The sequence below is a fragment of the Chinchilla lanigera genome, unplaced genomic scaffold, assembly GCF_000276665.1.
Source record: "Chinchilla lanigera isolate Chin_1 unplaced genomic scaffold, ChiLan1.0 scaffold00006, whole genome shotgun sequence".
NCBI classification, from domain to species: Eukaryota; Metazoa; Chordata; class Mammalia; order Rodentia; family Chinchillidae; genus Chinchilla; species Chinchilla lanigera.
Genome location: NW_004955407.1, coordinates 5310291 through 5328842, shown reverse-complemented (window position 1 = coordinate 5328842; position 18552 = coordinate 5310291).

Below are 18552 nucleotides of genomic sequence, written 5' to 3'. Positions count from 1 at the left end.
TGTACAGGAATGCTATTGATTTTTGAGTATAGACTTTGTGTCCAACTATGCTACTGAATTTGATTACTAAATATAGAAGTCTTTTGATGGAGTTTTTGGGGTCTTCTATGTAGAATATCATGTCATCTGTGAATAATGATAATTTAACTTCTTCTTTGCCTATCTTTATTCCTTTTATTTCTCTCTTGTCTAATTGCTCTGGCTAATGTTTCCAGAACTATTTTGAATAGGAGTGGTGATAGTGGACATCTTTGTCTTGTTCCTGATTTTACAGTGAAAGCTTTCAGTTTTTGTCCATTTAGTGTGATGTTGGCTGTTGGTTTGTAGTAGATGTTTTTTTATCAGATTGAGGTAAAGACCTTCTATTCTGATTTTCTGTAAGTTTTTTTTTTGTCATGAATGAATATTGGACTTTGTCAAAAGCTTTTTCTACATCCATTGAGATGATCATATGATATTTTCCTTTGGCTCTGTTGATATGGTGTATTACCTTTATTGATTTGTGTATATTCAACCATCCCTGTATCCCTGGGGTGAACCCCACTTGGTCATGGTATATAATCTTCTTGATGATTTGCTGCATTCTGTTTGCTAGTATCTTTCTTTTTTTTTTTTTTTTTGTACTGGGAATCAAACTCATAACCTCAGGCTTGCTAGGCAAGCACTCATGCTGCTAAGCTACACCCCCGGCCCCTGTTTGCTAGTATCTTATTAAAGATTTTCGCATTGATGTTCATTAGGGAGATTGGCCTATAGTACTCTTTTTTGGTTGGTTCTTTTTTTGGTTTTGGTATCAGGGTAATGCTTGCCTCCAGTAATGAGTTAGGGAGTATTGCTTCCCTTTCAGTTTCATTAGAGAGTTTGAGGAGTACTGGCATTGAATCTCTAAGTTTGTTGTAGAATTCATCAGTGAATCCATCAGGATCTGGGATTTTCTTTGATGATAAGTTTTTAATTACATTTTCAGTTTCATCAACTGGTATTGGGTTATTTAGAATTTTTATATCTTCATGATTCAGCTTTAGTAATTCATGCATATCTAGGAATTGGTCCATTTCTTTTGTGTTTCCCATCCTATGAGAGTAAAGATATTTGAAGTAGGTATTGACTGCTTTCACTGTGTCTCACAGGTTCCAATATGTTGTATCTGCATTTTTGTTTAATTGGAGATATTGTTTAATATCTTTTTTAATTTCATCTGTGACCCATTGTTTGTTCAGGAGGGTATTATTTAATTTCCATGTGTTTATGGGATTTTTGCAGTTTATTTTGGCAGTTCATGGTGGCAGAAAATAGCAAAAGCAGCAAAAGCAAAAAGGTAGGAACAGTAGCAGAGAGCAAGCCTCTTACTCTATTTTATATTGTATGCAGGCTATCCACCCTAGGGTAGGAGTAGCACTCACACTCATAATCCCAGCATTGGAACATGAATAAATTAAAAATTCTAGAAGCCTGCCCCATGACTGCATGAGGCTTTGGGAGGCCATCCAGAACCAAACTATAGCATTGTACCCCTGGCCCCCTAAAGACTCATGTACATCCCTTTATGCAAAAGGCATTTCAGTCCATCCAAGAGTTGCCAAAGTCCTAACAGTTTCAGCATTGCTGAAAAGTCCAAGTCCCAAGTCTCCTTTGAGATGTAAGGCAAACTCTCAGCTGTAAGCCCCTATACAAATGAAAACAAAATTAAACACTTCCAACATTCAATGGCACAAGCTAAACATTACCATTCCAAAAGGTACAAACAGGGGGATACAAAGCATTGAGACAAAAGCAAGTCCAACATCCAGCAGGTAAACGTTAAGTCCCATAGTTCCATGCAGAACATATGAGCCAATCTGTGGCAAATTGTGGGCTCCGTGTGGTACCTCTATGGCACGTCCAGTGGTTGTAGCTCCCATGGTTTTTCTTTTAGGCCCACTTTGCTAGCTCCTTGCAGTTTACCTTAGATGATCCATATTCCTGGCTTTTCCAAACTTCTGGGAACTCCACTGCACCTTTAGCTTCACACTCACAGCTTCACATACTGCCCTCTCAGGGGCACACTGCCTAGCCTCCCAGGCCTTTTGAAATCTAGGTGGAAATTTTCTTACCTCAGAACTCTTGCTTTCTGCATGTGCCTAAAACAAGCACCATGTGGGTGATGCCAGGGTCTGCTGCCAGCTGGAGCACTAGCCATGCTTTCCTTTCTCTTGATGGTAGGTGTTGAGTACTTAGATCGCTGAGTACCTGATTCTGAGGAACAAATTCTCTATGCTGCCACCATTCTGGCATGGTGCAGCCACCACTGCCATTCTGGGATACGGTGCTCTGAAGCTTTCTCTTCAAAGCAAAGTCTTTCACTTTTCCAGTTTTGAGGCTGCAAAGGGTAGAAACTTGCTGTTTCTTGTGATGCCCTCAGGACATCTTTTATGTTCTCCTGTTCCTTCTCAGCAGTCTAGATCGCCTCATCTCTATCTTTGCAGTCCACAGCTTTCCTGGAGTTTTCATTCTTGCCAGACTCACAATGTTTTCAATCATTTCTGCTGGGCTCTTTGCTCTTGATGCTCAACATAAATCTGGCTAAAAGCACCCAACAATAGTCATGCCACCACCTCAACATTCGATTGCCTTGAAATTTCATTTGCCAGATTAATCAGTCCACTGCCCTTAATCTCAGTCTTGGGCAGTCTCTGGACATGAGCAAAATGCAGACAAACTTTCTGACAAGCCATAGCACACATTATCTGAAGTCTAACAACCAATGCAATTTTTCTTCCTAGCAGAAACCTCCCAAACCAAGTCTGTATGGGTCAGATTTCTATCAGCCTTATGCTCATTTGAACTCTGACAAGAATCTCCCATTCAGAACAGCCAAAGATGTTCTAGCACTTCTATTTCAGGCAAAATCTCTGAACCTTTCCAAACAGTTCCCACAAGCCATTTCCAAAGGCCCTTGAGCCACGTGGTCCAGTATAGTCACAGCAATGACTCCACTCCTGGTACCAAATTCTGTCTTAGTTACTTTTTTCTCATTGCTGAGCCAAAATACCTGATGTCCAAACTTAAGGAAGGAAAGGTTTATTTAGCTCACAGTTTCTGGAGGTTTCAGTCCATACTTGCCTGGCTCCAAGGCAGAGAGAGTATCACATGGCAGAGGGCAACAGTTCATGGTGGCAGAAAACAGCAAAAGCAGCAAGAGCAAAAACCTTCCCCATGACTTCATGAGGTTTTTTAGGGACACCTAGACGCAAACCATAGCACATATGAACAGATGTTTGTCCACATTTCATGCCAAAAACATCTTATGTTGAGTACAAATTTGCTACTTAGTAATCAGATCCATTTTATTCACTGCAGCAGTTGTTGGTTCTCAAACTTTAGTGTGGATTAACATCACTTTAAAGTTCTAACACTGATTATTAGTTACTGTCCATCTGAAGATATTTGCATTTCTTAGTTCTTTGGTGATGTTGATGCTGTCTGGGGACTTATGAAAACAACTGACCCATGTAATCTCTATATGAATGAAAGTTGTGGCCCCAGTCCCTAGACATAATTACTGAGTGCCATAAGGGGTAAGCAATGTTAGGGAATGAGGTGGTTATTTTTTTTAAAAAAATGGACATCAATTCTGCTTCTGTCCCATGTACTTACACATCCTTTCAAATTTACAAACAGGAGATTTACACAACAAGAACACAAGAATTGAACTGTTGGTTGGAAAGCTCAATATATAAACTTATGGATAAGTATGGTTCCACTATGCAAGCTTCAGAAATTTATTGTGGTAATTGAATATTTGAAATCTGTTGTTGTATAGAAAAAAACCCAACTATACTGGTGTCTGAATTTAGTTGTAATGTAAATAATTGTGATGAAGTAATAAAATCCTCCTGGATTGAGGATGTATGTACTCTTGCAGGCCCAGTGATCATTGTTGTGACTGTGATATATGTCACATGTATTTTACTGCTGGAAACTCATTTCCTCAGCTTGGAAAACATGCATAAAAATATAATTTAAAAATGATATGAAAAATTTTCATTTTCTCATTATTCAAAAGTTTGAATAAAATTTTCTCTTTATAAGAAAAGAACTTTGCTATAATTGGCAAAATGTGTACAACAGAGCTTAGGACTCATTAGGACAGTGAAATCTGAGGAGACCAATTTCTTTATCAAATATGTACTGAACAGAGTTTATATATAAGATAGTGTTAAGTATATATAACATATAAAGTAAAAAAGATCATGAATCTTTTCATGGTACTGGTATATAAGAATATGTGTATAAATAACCTCATGTCATTTTCCATGTTCAAAGAGTTCCACAAAAATGCTAAGTACTGAACTCAGATGTACTCAACTCTTGGAAATAAAACTATTAAATATTGTTAATTCTACATCCGTATTTTTCTGTCTTGTCCTTTTTAAGCTGGAAGGTGTACATGTATTTGTTTACTTTTCTTTTTTATTTTCCACTTTCCTCTCCATCTATTGTAATTTGGCCTCTGTCCAAACAATTTCACTGAAAATCCCTTTCCACAAGGTCACCAATAATCATTTCAACCATAATTTAAAAAAAAATAAAGTATAGAGAAATTGTACCTTCCTATTTTTTTTCCTCTGAGTTAATAGGGTTGGCATATTTTCTCAAAACTTTTTATCACTCTGAATCCATGACACCATTCTCTCCTACTTCTTTTACTCCAAAGTAACTCTGGTAAGTAATAACAATATGCCAATCTTAAATCTGTTTTGTTTTCATGTCACTCAAATCCTGGCAGATTATAGGTTCATTGTCTACCAGGAGAAATGATGATGGCCAAGCATAAGTCTTCAAAAACAAATGTATTTTGAATATTTTCTTTATGAAATTATTCTTCAGAGGTCCTATGGAGAAGAAAGCTCAAAGAGAATGTATATGTACCCTAAAGAACATACATCTATTAGATAATATTCAATCAAATAACCATACCACTAGAAACTTTGATATACATACTGTAAAAATGTAGCAAGTCCTACTTGGAATTTCTTTTTTGGAAATGTAGCCAATTAGGCATTTGAAATCTTTTAAATTTTCAGGAGAAAGAAAGATACACTGACTAACTTTAAAACATATCTACTGTGATTTGAATGTGATTAGGGTGTTTCTCAAGAGTTCATATATGTAAGGCAGCTTGCCAGGGTAGTGGTACTAGAGATGATATGGACCTTTGAGAGGTGGGGCAAAGTGGGAAGTGCTTAGGTTTCTATCCTTGGAGGGGATAAACTTCTTGCATGATATTACCTCTTGGTCATTTGCATGAGGGGATTTTATAAAAGGAGCAAGCATGGCCCACTCAGCTTTTCTTTCTTTTTTTTTTTAATTTTAAAAATAAAAGGAGGAAAACATTAACAGACAGACAACATTTTATAAAATAGCAAAAGAACAGTACGGACAGTACGGAGTTACAAACAAAGTGGTAGGGAATTAACAATGTTTGTTGTATTACATATTGATATCTTCAAAGTGGTTTCTCATGAAAACAGATATAGACATGCAATACTTGTCAACCCAAGACTCATTGACAGTTTCTTTCAGCATAGAAATACAAGACAGTAGAACAGCCACGTTGACTATCCTGAATACACATACATACAAAATTTCTGCTTCTTTCCCTTCTCTTTTCCCACATCCCAGTTGCCCTTTACCTTTGAGTGCTTTCCTATCAATTCACAATGTCTATCATATCTCCTACTTTAAACTAACTCTTTCAGGTTTTACACTAGTGAAACAATGCGGTGCTTGCACATGTATGTTTGATTTATTTCACTTATGAGTATGGTCTCTACTTGTGACCATTTACCTATAAAAGCCTTGAGTTTATCTTTCTTTACAGCTGAGTAATATTCCATTATATAAAAGTACCACAGTTTTCTTATCCAATCCTCAGTGGATGGACATTTGGGTTGCTTCCACATTTTAGCAATTACAAATTGTGCTGCTATGAACATAGGTGCACATATATCACTGTGATATGATGTTTTTAGATCTTCTGGGAAAATACCCAGCAGGCGGATAGCTGGGTTGAATGGGACCTCTAGACCTACTTTTCTGAGGAATCTCCAAACTGATTTCCACAGTGGTTTCACAAGTCTGTATTCCCACCAGCAGTGGAGAAGGGTTCCTATTTCTCCACAGCTTCACCAGCATTTGTTATTGGTTGATTTCTTAATGCTAGCCATTCTTACTGGGGTAAGGTGGAATCTCAGTGTTGTTTTAATTTGCATTTCTTGAATGACTAATGATGTTGAACATTTTGTCATATATTTATTTGCCATTTGTATCTCCTTGTCTGAGAAGTGTGTATTCATCTCTGTTGCCCATTTTTGGACCGGGTCTTTGAATTTGGAGGGGCTGATTTTTTTTAATTCTTTATATGTTCTAGATAGAAGCCCTTTGAGGGACAATCAGCTCAAATTTTTTCCAAGTTTGTGGGTTTTTTTTTTTACTTTGCTGGTGATTTCTTTAGATGTGCAGAAACTTTTCAGTAGGATGAGATCCCAGTTGTTGATTCTTTCAAGTGTTTCACGTGCAATTTGGTTTTTGTTCATGAACTCTCTGCCTACCCCTATGTCTTCAAGATTTTTACCTACCTTTTCTTCCAATAGATTTAGTGTTTCTGGTTTAATATTGAGATTTGTGAACCATTTTGACTTGAGTTTGGTGCATGGTGATAGGCTTGGGTCTATTTTCAGTCTTTGGCAAGTAGCAAGCCAATTTTTCTAGCACCATTTATTAAAGAGGCTATCGTTCTTCCAGTGAGTTTGATTGGCCCCTTTATCAAAGATTAGGTGGTTGAGTGTGTTTTTGGTTGTGGCTGTTTCTTCCAGTCTGTTCCACTGATCCTCAGGCCTATTTTTTAGCCAGTACCAGGTTGATTTTATGACAGTAGCCACTCGGCTTTTCTGCTTCTCGTGCTTGCTCTGCATGTGTTTCACTGGCCACCATCCCCCACTGGGATTTTGCCAGAGCCTGCATTATGCTGTTTGGAATTTGAACTTCTAAAACTGTGAGCTAAATAAACTACTTTTATTTCATAAGTCACCTGTGTCAGGTATGTTGTTATAGTGATGAAAAGCTGATGAATACATGACTGTTACATTTTTGAGTGGTCAGTAAAATAATTGAATTTACAGTTTCTAGAAATGAAAATGAAGGGAGATCCATAAAGTTAACTGAAAAATAAAGTTAAAACATATGAAAAAATCATTATAATAAGAGAACATAGAATAAAATATTACCATTAATTCCAAATATACTGCTAGCCACAATGAATGTAAATGTATTATATTACTAGTTAATTGAATGAATTCAGATTTCATAAAAACATTTAAATCTTTATACCTTTGATATTCCATGTGGAAAAATTGTTAGTTGCAATTCCTATAGAAAGCACTTACAGATAGTTTATCAAATTGAATGAGAAATACAAAAATTTCAGTCTTTTAGAAGAAAATACTATTAGATAAAATATGATTAATAAATACTATTGCTAATAAATATTATCCTAATAAGTATTACTTCTTTTTTATTTTAAAAAGACAAAAAACTAAAACAATGCAGAACTTCAAAACAAGATGATAGGAAATTAGAGATGGTTATTATATATTGCTGTCTTCAAAGTAGTTGCTCAGATTACCAGGTACAGGCATGTAAAATTGATTGAACAATATAAGCCTTAACAGTTCTTTTCAATAAACTAATAAAAATTAGTAGTATAATTATCTTAGCTATCTTGTGTATATGTACATATCTTTTTTCCTTTTCCTTTAATAAATACTATGAGAAGAAAATACAAGAGAACATATGTGATCACAAAATGAATATTTCTTTCATAAGACACAAAAGCAAAAACCACGAGGGGGAAACATTTAATTGAAAACATGTCTAAAAATTGATACATTTTATGTGCAGTGTAGTTAGCTACTCAATAAATATTTACCACATTAGTATCATTTAAAAATTAGGGGCATCTAAAATATAATAAAACATATTTATAAAGAATAAACCAAGTTTGATAAAAGATATTTTAAAGTAATAAAGGCTAGCATACAGAATGTAAAAAGTTAAAATATATTTGAGGCAAAAACCCAACTGAGTCAAAAAAATGATAAATATATGACGAGGAGTAGAGAGACAAGTGACTGGTTTTGTCAGTACATTTTTGCTACCATAAAAAAAAAGCCAACACTGAGTAATTTGTAAATAATGAAATTTTATTGCCCACAATTTTGGAAGCTAAGAAGCCCCAGATCAAGGCTTTGACAGGTTGGGTGCTCTGTGGAGGCCCATTCCGTCAATGGCAGGGCCATGATAGGAGAAGAAGGGACGGATCACAACGGCAGGACTCATTCTCCCAAGTTCTTTTTATTAAGTGGGGTCCTCACGACCAAATCTCTGCTTAAACCTCACCTCTCAATACCATCTCATTAGTGACTAAGTTTCAAAATATCAGCTTTAGGGCTACATTTAGACTTAGCATTATTAATTACTTGAACACATTTATTAATGTGTTCAACTTCATACATAACTTGGAGAGTACATATTAAAACTATCATAGGAAATAAATTATATCTCTTGGGTTAACAGAAATTTAAGAGGCTTGAAAATACCGAGTTTTGATGAGAATGTGGATCACTGTATATATATATATATATATATATATATATATATAGTTTTTCAATCCTGAAAAACAATTGGAAAGAAACTTACAATTCAGTAATTTGACACTGAGATCTATAAATTCATACAAATAGTTCTTTTTTTTTTTTGGTACCAGGAATCGAACTCAGGACCTTGCTCTTGCCAGGAAGGTACTTATGTGACTGAGCTATATCCCTGGCATGAGGTCTATAAATTCAGAAAAAATACTCTGGAATATATGTGCAAGGAAATGACTTCAGCAATGTTATTTTATTTCTTTTCTTCTTGCTTTTCCTCTTTCCCCTCCCTGTTCCTCCTCTTTCTCCTCTTCCTCCTCCTCCTCATCCTCTTCTTCTTCTTGTCCTTCTCCTCCTCCTCCTTCTTCTCCTTCTCCTTCTCTTTCTCTCCCTCCTCCTTCTTCTCTTTCTCCTTTTCCCTCTTCTTCTTTAGTATTGGGACCTGAACTCATGGTCCACTATTTTCATTTTTTTATTTTGACACAGTTACCCAGGCTGAACTCTAATCTTCCTGCCTCTGCCTCACAAAGTCCTGGAATTATAAGCTTTTGCCACCTAACATTGTTTTTAATAGTAAAAAGTATAGAATAAATTTAAATGTCTATCAACATGAAGAATAGATTATATATCATTGCAATGGAATAGTCTATATTAATAAAAATAAAAGAGATAGAATTAGATGTATCAGCAAGGTTGAATGTTGACTTAACCCTACTCCTACCCTGTACTAAATCAGAATTAAATGGGTCAATAGGTTGAATGTTGAATTAGCCCCACTCTTGCCTTATACTAAATCCTCTTAAGTCGTGGGATAGTGTACACAGTACAGAATCACTTCATATGTAAAAGTGAAAAATTCTATATATTAATTGAGAATATATACATATATGGCAAAATTTTAAAAAGTGCACATGAATCAAAAACTGCAGTTATAGCTACATTTTGAGAGAGGGATAGGAATTCTTTTGGGGAAAGGTGGGCTGAGATCCTGAACTGTTTTTACTTCTTTGTTAGTTACCTCCTTTGCTATTCCCGCTTATATATTTTATGCACTTCTTTTTTAGTTTGAGAGCTGTCTGTTTATGTTTACTTGTTCATTATAAATGTGTCTATAGGGTGTAAACACATACATAAGGCCAATACAACTATGCAGCAGTTACTCTAGTCAAGCAAATTAATATCCATTATCCTAAGATTATGCACATTATATGTGTAAGACACCTAAAATCTACTCTTTCAGTAAAAATCCTAAATATGGTATTTTCAGGGGCTGGGAATTTAGCTCAGTGGCACAGTGCCTGCCTGGAAAGCGGGAGGTCGTGAGTTCGATTCCTCGTACCAGAAAAAAACAAAACACAAACAACAACAACAAAAATAAATATGGTATTTTCAATTTTAATTCTTATGTTGAACTGTAGGTCTGTAACATTGTTTATTTCACACCTTGCAACCTACAGCTTCCCATTTTCTCATTCCTTACCTTTCTTGTCCCCCATAACCAATGCGTTGTTCTATATCTCTTTGTACTTGTCTTTATTTTTTTAGATTCTCCATGTAAATGAGGTCATGTAGAATTTTTTCTCTGTCTGAACCTTTCACTTAGTATCATATCCTCTGTCCATCCATAGTGTGACACGCGGTGGGGTCTCCTTTTGAAAGGTCAAACAATATTCCATTGTATATATACAGGTGGTCTGTATATATAATGATGGTTTGATGTATAGTTTTAAACTTTGTGATAATGCAAAAGTGATAGGCATTCAATAGAAACCCTACTCTGAGTTTTAATTGTTTCCTGGGCTAGCAATACTCTCATAATTTTGGGCCGCAGTAGCAGAGAGCTGCAGCTTCCCATCAGCTATGAGATAACATAGGCCAAAAATGGATATTCTAAAGAATGACTAAGTTATGTTTAGTAGGTTATGTGTTCTAAGTGCATTTTCAGCATACAAAGTCTCAACTTACAGTGGGTTTTTTGGTACATAAATCCATTGCAAATCAAGTGGTATCTGGCTGTATAGCACAATTCCTTTATCAATTAACCTGCCCATAGAAACTTTAGCTGTTTCCCTATTCTGGCCCCCATGAAAATTGCTGCAATGAAAAATATTTAAAAATATGTTTTAAAAACGATGATAAGATTTGGGGGTGAGTAAGGAAATCAACTTGGGCTAGAGAGGGTAAAGAAAGTAGTGATATATCTGGCCATGCAAGCATGGGGGCAAAGGCAGAAAGGAGTGAAGAGGCTACCATCCACAGCAAAGTGCCAGGAACATCTACACTGCAACTAGGGGTAACAGGAGAACATGAAGATGGCCTGGTTCCACTTGAATAAGGAGACAGGCAGAGAACACGATTTAACATGCTTCAGGAAAAGCTTGGACCATTAGCTTTTCTTTCTGTATCCCCCATATATAATGGAAATATACTGAGGATTTTTAAAGCAGAAAATATATGGTTTGGTCTGTGCTTTAGAAATCTGAAAATGTTACACAGTAAATTAAGCTTTAGAAATTAACAGTAATGACTTTGGTATGTGAGATAGATTTAGGGAACTACTTCACAACAAGAGACAATGGAGAAGTACTTGTAGCTAAGATGATGACACTGGGAGAGGAAAAGAAGTGATGGGGCCACAAATAGTTTTGAGGTAAGAATGAGAAGAATCATTTCGACTAGACACAGGGTATGGGGAAAATACATAAGATTCATAGATAGCTCCAAGGTTAGATGGCAGAATAGTTATGGCATTAATAGAAACTTGTATCCATATACAATGGTTTTGAACACACAGAAAATGAGTTCAGTTTCAAGTACGTCAGATTGGATATATTGGGAAGGCAGCTGATTAACATGCATCTTCTCAAAGGTGATAATAAAGATCATGCTGTTATGATTTTATTTAAAGAAAATAAGTAAATATCTGTGTGTTCAGACCTTTGTAGAATGACCATCTTTAGGATGCTGGAGAGAACCAGAAAGAGTTGTTCTAAGAAAAGGATGAGTAGAGTGGTTATGGCATTATGCTGAAGTAACGTGAATGAACTAAAACTGATTTAATGATTCAAAGGTCACTGGTGCCTATGCAAAGACTTTTTGTGGTTCTGGTACTTGAGTCCGAGGTCTTCAAACTGAGCTATATCCCCAGCTCATTCTTCATTGTTCTTTTTGAGACAGGATTTTGTTAAGCCAGTAAATTGCCCTGGTTGAGCTTGGACATGTGATTTTCCTGCCTCAGCCTCTCAGAATGCTGGAATTACAGGTGTGTGCCACCACACTCTGCAAGACTAGTTTCAGTGGAATGTATAACAATGAAATTCACTGCTAAAAACTGTTGCAAAGTTATAACTTAGTTTCTAAACACATAAAGTTTCAAATATGTCTTAATTAATTGTGACAATTAATTCCAGTTTGTCCATTGTTTCTTACTTCCATTCTTGCTTATTAGTGTAGGGACTTTCTCACCTCTCATGCATGTACTAAATGATAGTTTCCAGAGACAGTTACATGACAAATGAAGTGTAGTCGCACAGTCTGTCTTCATTTCTTTCTCCAGTGATAGAGGCATCCTCCAAACCTCCAAGGTTTTAGAAATGACTTATTTCAGCGATAATAACTATTATGTTTACCTATTTTAGCTATATCCTTTGAAATAATGGAATTAATTTACATTTTTCTTTTTACCTAGGTAATCAATCTGTGAAGCACACTGTGCCTCAGATATGGCAATATTATTTCAATATTCCTCGTATGCAATTGTCTTTACTTAGAACATTTAAATAGCCCAATTCACATCTTTACAGACTTGCATTTGCTTATTCCTTAAATGATTTCTTGAAAAAATTGTAAATTCTAAATTTTAACATTTGTTTTATAACTTTATAATTGTTATTACTATTTTCACATGTAGAATCATCACATAAACTCAACTCTGCAAGAAACTTCAGAGAAAATTCTCCAGCATCATTTGACAGATGATGAATAAGAATCCCAGGAAAATTAGCAGGTAAAAGCCAGATGGGATGTTAAAACATCACAAATGACTAAGTAGCATACAGTTACAAACAAGTAATAGAACAGTTAAAATTACTTGTCTATTTCAGTTATTTTAAATACTGGATTTGCATTGTAGAAATTAAGCCATATTAGAAGTTGATGAAGAAACATCACCAGGTGCCAATGTTTTTTTTTATTTTAAAGATAAAAGGAGGGAAACATTAACAGACATACAACATTTAACAACATATCACAAGCACAGTACAGACAATACAGAGTTACAAAGTGGCAGGGAATTAACAATGGTTGTTGTATTACATATTGATATCTTCAAAGTGGCTTCTCATGAAAACAGATATAGACATGCAATACTGGTCAACCAAAGACTCATTGACAGTTTATTTCAGCATAGAAATAGAAGACAGAAGAACAACCATGTTAACTGTCATGTATATACATACATACAAAATTTCTCCTTCTTTCCCTTCTTTTCCCACATCCCAGTTGCCCTTTACTCTTCAGCGGTTTCCTATCGTTTCACAGTGTCTATCATACTTCCGAGTTTGAATTAACTCTTTCAAGATTTACACTAGTGAAACAATGCGGTGCTTGCACATGTATGTTTGATTTTATTGTGCTCATCCCTGAGGAGGTGCATGCATAGGGAAAGTTTTCACTATAGCATCTTAGAACCTAATACAAAAGGTCATTGAGGGTGAACGCAAGGAGAATGAGTGGGTAATTTTAGTTAACAAAATGCTTTTCTCTATGTAGTAAAATAAGTAACAGATACAAATCAAGGGATTTTAAAGATGAATAATTATTAGGGGCTGATACGGTGACTCAGGGATACAATGCTTGCCTAGCCATATATACAGCCTTGGATTTACTCCCTGTACACACCACATACACCACAAAAATTTTAAACAAAGCAGTTAAACCAATTAAATCAGATGTCAGATCCTTTGAGAGTTCATTGCAACCAAAATAGTTGTTTCGTCAAAAAGGCTGGGTGCAGTCGGGCTGGGAAATGTAGCTGGATATTTTCCCCTTTTCTTCATTTAGGAGATGTACTCCTGACTCAGTATGTCAAAAAGTATTACACACAAAAGAACTTTGAAGTGAGTACATTTGAAAACAGTATATCTTAGACATTCAACTTAATGGCAAACATTTTGAAACAGAGTATGCAATTTCAGCATAACTCAGGTTTGCACCTCAGGTTATTTAAGAGACAATGGTCTATAAACTTACGGCTAGAATGGACTAAGAAAGATATAGTATTGTTCCCTTTTGATTTTTCTTTATAATGTATTTTAAGTTTTTAAAATTATTTTTGATTATGTATTGGGTGTAAGACCAGTATGGAGCATAAGAAAAGAAACCACAGTAAACCAACATTACATTAAGCCATGCTGATAAGGGGTAGTTATAAAATTTGGCATTTAATCAAAGTTTGGCATGCACTGAGGTTAATTTTCAAGAGACTATTCAAGACTGTTCCATTTTGAATTGAATAAATGCTGGGTAGCATCATCCTTCTGCCCTGAAAAGCATGTGTTCCAGCAGGCCAGGAAACAATTCTGGATCCGGCCACAGTGTGGAGATGTTGCGACACAGATTCGCTTTGCCATGTGGAGGGGATGAGACATTTTCACACTGGAGCATTGATTTCCTCTGATCGCACTCATTTTCCTTTCCATTCTAGAATACCTTATCAAAAACTAGTATTTCCATTTCCTGGATGGGTTCATAAATGTATGGGACACACTGTCTTTTCATAGGACATATTAGAATATTTTGCATCTGGATACCCCTAAATGTGCAAATGTAATGTGATGCTTTTAACTGTTGACTCTCTGTACAAAAAGTAGGAATTCATGTAATGCTTAATAAACCAGCTTCAATGCATAATGCTTGTGAAAAAGCCACAAGAGCATATAAAATAATAGCAAATCCCACCACAGTTCATGGGTTTCATCCAAGAATGCAATGACACTTGTGAATGGCATTCATGAGTTCATGTGCAAATCTAGCTAGTCGTTGATTCCAGAAATGTGAACTGCCTACTCTGTAGCAGGCTGTCTTGCTGGATATGCAGAAAGCAACAAAACAGCCTTGGTACTTGTTTAAGGGAAAGTGACATCAGAAATATAAAATTATAACCACATGATTACCATATGAGATAGGGTAATGAAGATAGAATGAAATATGTGTAAGCTGATTTGAGTGAGAAAGGAAGAGGAAGGGAGATGACAAAATTTAGCCAGGTGAAGAGTGTTCCCTAGGCCAGAGGGAACAGCATTTCAGAAAGTCCTAAGGGGAAAAGAATTTGGTAAGGAAAGAAACAGAGCAATGTTATCAAGTGTATAGTGCCCTTGAGACTACTGAAGAAAGTGGAGTAGGTGTGTAGCAAATGACCTACCAGTTGGGCAGCAATGCTCCGGGCTGGGAGTGAAATGACAAAGATTCCCTCCCTTCTTACCCGCTCCCTTCCCTTTTCTTTCTTTCTTTCTTTCTTTCTTTCTTTCTTTCTTTCTTTCTTTCTTTCTTTCTTTTCTTTCTTTCTTTCTTTCTTTCTCTTACTTTTTATTAGTGCATATTTGCATACATAATGATTACATTCATTGTAGATGCACATGCACAAAACACATCTTTATTCTTTTTCCTTTTCCTTCCACCCCTTTTATTTCGTTAGTATTTGATTAATTTATGTTTTATGAAGTTCACTATCATATAAATGATAAACAACACAACTAAGAGGCTAAAAATTATAGAAAATACATAAGAGAATTATACTAAAGCAAGGTACACTTTTAGATACATGGCCATATTGGGTTACAATAGTTTCTCCCTCTCTCTCTCTTTCTGTGTCTCTCTCTCTTTTCCTATCATCTGTCTTTTACTTTGCACTTTACTGTATTTATACATTGAGTTTTTCATGTAAGAGAAACCATGTGATGTTTAAATTTGCATGTCTGATTTACTTCACATTATAGAATCAAGGTACACCCATTTTCTTAGAAATGACTCATTCTATATGGCAGAGTAATATCCAGTGAATATAAATGCCACATTTTCTTTATCTGTTCATCTGTTTACTGTTGATGGACATTGTCTTTGTTACTTTTCTTGTGCTGAGACAAAATACATGATACCCAAAGTTAAAGGAGAAAAGGTTTATTTAGCTCACAGTTTGTAGAGGGTTCAGTCAGTTATTGGTTGGCTCCAAACAGGGTGGTGTGGCTTCAAAGAGAAGAAACAGTTCATGGCATGCAGAAGACAGCAAAGCATCAAGGGACAACCACAACTCTTTCTATCCCTTGTATCTTCTTCAGGCTGCTTAGGGCAGGTAGCACTGACACCTTTGATTCTAGTGCCCTTGATCCCAGCATTGCACCATGAGTCAATCCCAGTGCCACACACTCTAGGTTCAGCCACTTCTAAAAAAAACCCCATCTATGAGTGCATGAAGCTTTAGGGGGACATGTGGACACAAACAATGACAAATATATAGGCTGTTTCCCAAGATTTAGCTGTTATGAATCACACTGCTCTAAGCCTGAGTGTGAATATATCCCTGTGGTATGTCTTTAACTCTTTCTGGAAGATACCTTGAGGTGTAACAGCTGGATCAAATTGAATATTTTGTGCTAAGGATTAAACCTAGGGCCTTACGGATGCTGTACCACTGAGTCACAACCTCAGCCTTAAGACTAGTTTTTTTCATCTAATTTAGGTTTGTTTCTCAACAGATATATACAAGACAGGAATTGTACATATTAATGGGATAAAGTGATTTAATGTGTGCATGCATTGCACAAGTTTGAGTTAGGTTAAATGTACTTATCTCCTCAAAAGTTTATCATTTTTTTATGGTGAAAACACTTAAAAGTCTATTGAACATTACTCCCAGCTTTTTGAAATGATTAATTTATTTCTGCTACCAATAGTTACCCTAATGTGCGATAGCATAGCAGAGCTTCTTGCTCATAATCTAACCATAGTGTGATATGCACACATTAACCTTCTGTCCTCCTCCCCTAGATTTTATTCCAGGCTCTGTGAGAAGCTATTGAAAGCCTTGGGAAAAGAGAGCAAAAAGATTAAACCCTTGTTCTGCTATGTTATATAAATTTCATCCCTAAATATTAAAAAGGTAAAGATTTTAAAAATAAATTAATTAAAAATAAATTAAATAAATCTCTTCCTCCTTTTTCTTTTTTTTTTTGCCATGAGACACTTGAAGTTTAAAGTGTAGAACTTTTGAGGAAAAAACATCTAAAACAAAACGTCAGAAATTCCTTTGATTCTGGTGATAAGATTCTACTTTTATATTGCAACATATTTTCCATTAAACAATTAATTTGTATAATTGATAGATAAAAGAAATTTATCTTTACTTGAGGTTCGTTAAACTATTAAATTATATTTGGCTACATTTCTTATTAAGAAGAAAAAAGAGAAAGAGAGTCCAAACCTGTGTTCAGCATAATTGGAGGGAACGTGTCCTGCAAGCTGACCCTAGTTTCTCACAGGGAAGAATCCCAGTCCTATCTCCAGTCAGTTTGCTGTGTCTCTTGGGGGGTACTTGCTATCCATAAAATACCCTGAAAAAGAATTACAGCAAGTTCCACACCACACAGCGTCCTGTGTGTGACTGCTATGTGTTGAATTGACAAGGCATGCATCATAATTGGTGAGATCTTTTTAAGGGTTCAACATCATCTGCACACATCAGCCATGAGCTGCAATGTAAAGGGACTGGGAAGTGAATGGTGCAGAGTGGATGTGAAGGACAAGGATAAAATGCAGATATGGGAGTTCTCTCAAGATGACTCTAATCGCAACCTACTCTCAACATACAATGCAGAAAGTTTACAGAAATGGGTACATGAGAATTTTGTTTAAAAAAACAAAGCCTGAAGGGATTCATTTGCTTAATGTTTTCTTAAAAATATAGTTTGAAGAAATTAAATTTAAGATAATATCTTTTATGTGTAACCACATACTTACTGTGATTAACATTCTTCATAGTTCAAGTTTTCATCTGGGACCACTTTTCTTTGGCTTGTAGAGCTTCTTTTCCTGATGTTTTTCCTAGTCAGTGTCTGTTGATTATACATTCCATCAGCTTTCATTTGAAAAGTTTGTCATTTCACTTTCAGTTTTGAAAGATGTTTAGGCACAGAATTCTAGTGTGACTTTTTCTTCTTGTTTAGCATTGTAAAGATATGGCTGCATTTTCTTATTTCTGACATGAGACTCTGTGTGTGTGTGTGTGTGTGTGTGTGTGTGTGTGTGTGTGTGTGTATGGTGTTGGGGGTCAAACCCAGGGCCTCACACCTCCTAGGAAAGTGCTTTACTACTAAGTTACACTCTCAGCTTCTGAGACTTTTAAGTCATTCTTATCTTTGCCTTCTATATATACTGTCTTTTGCCTGCCTCTGGCTGCTTTCAAAATTTTTTCTTTATCATTTTAATAGTTTAATTATATAGCTTTCAGTGCAGTTCTCTTCTCTTTTCTTTCTTCCCTCTTTTCTTTTTCCTCTTTCTTTCTTTCTTTCTTTCTTTCTTTCTTTCTTTCTTTCTTTCTTCCTTCCTTCCTTCCTTCCTTCCTTCCTTCCTCCCTCCCTCCATTTCCATTTCCTTCCTCTCCCTTTCCCTCCACCCTTGATTAGTGAACCTTTTTGGGTCTGAGTTTATAATTTTTATCAAATTTATAGAAAATTTCTTCTATTATTTCTTCAGTTATTCCATTCCACACTTTTCCTCAACCTTTGGCTTTTTCTGAGACTCCAGTAATACATAGATTAGGCTGCTTGATATTGTCCCAAATGATCCTGAGGGTCTATTTCTTGTTTTTAAA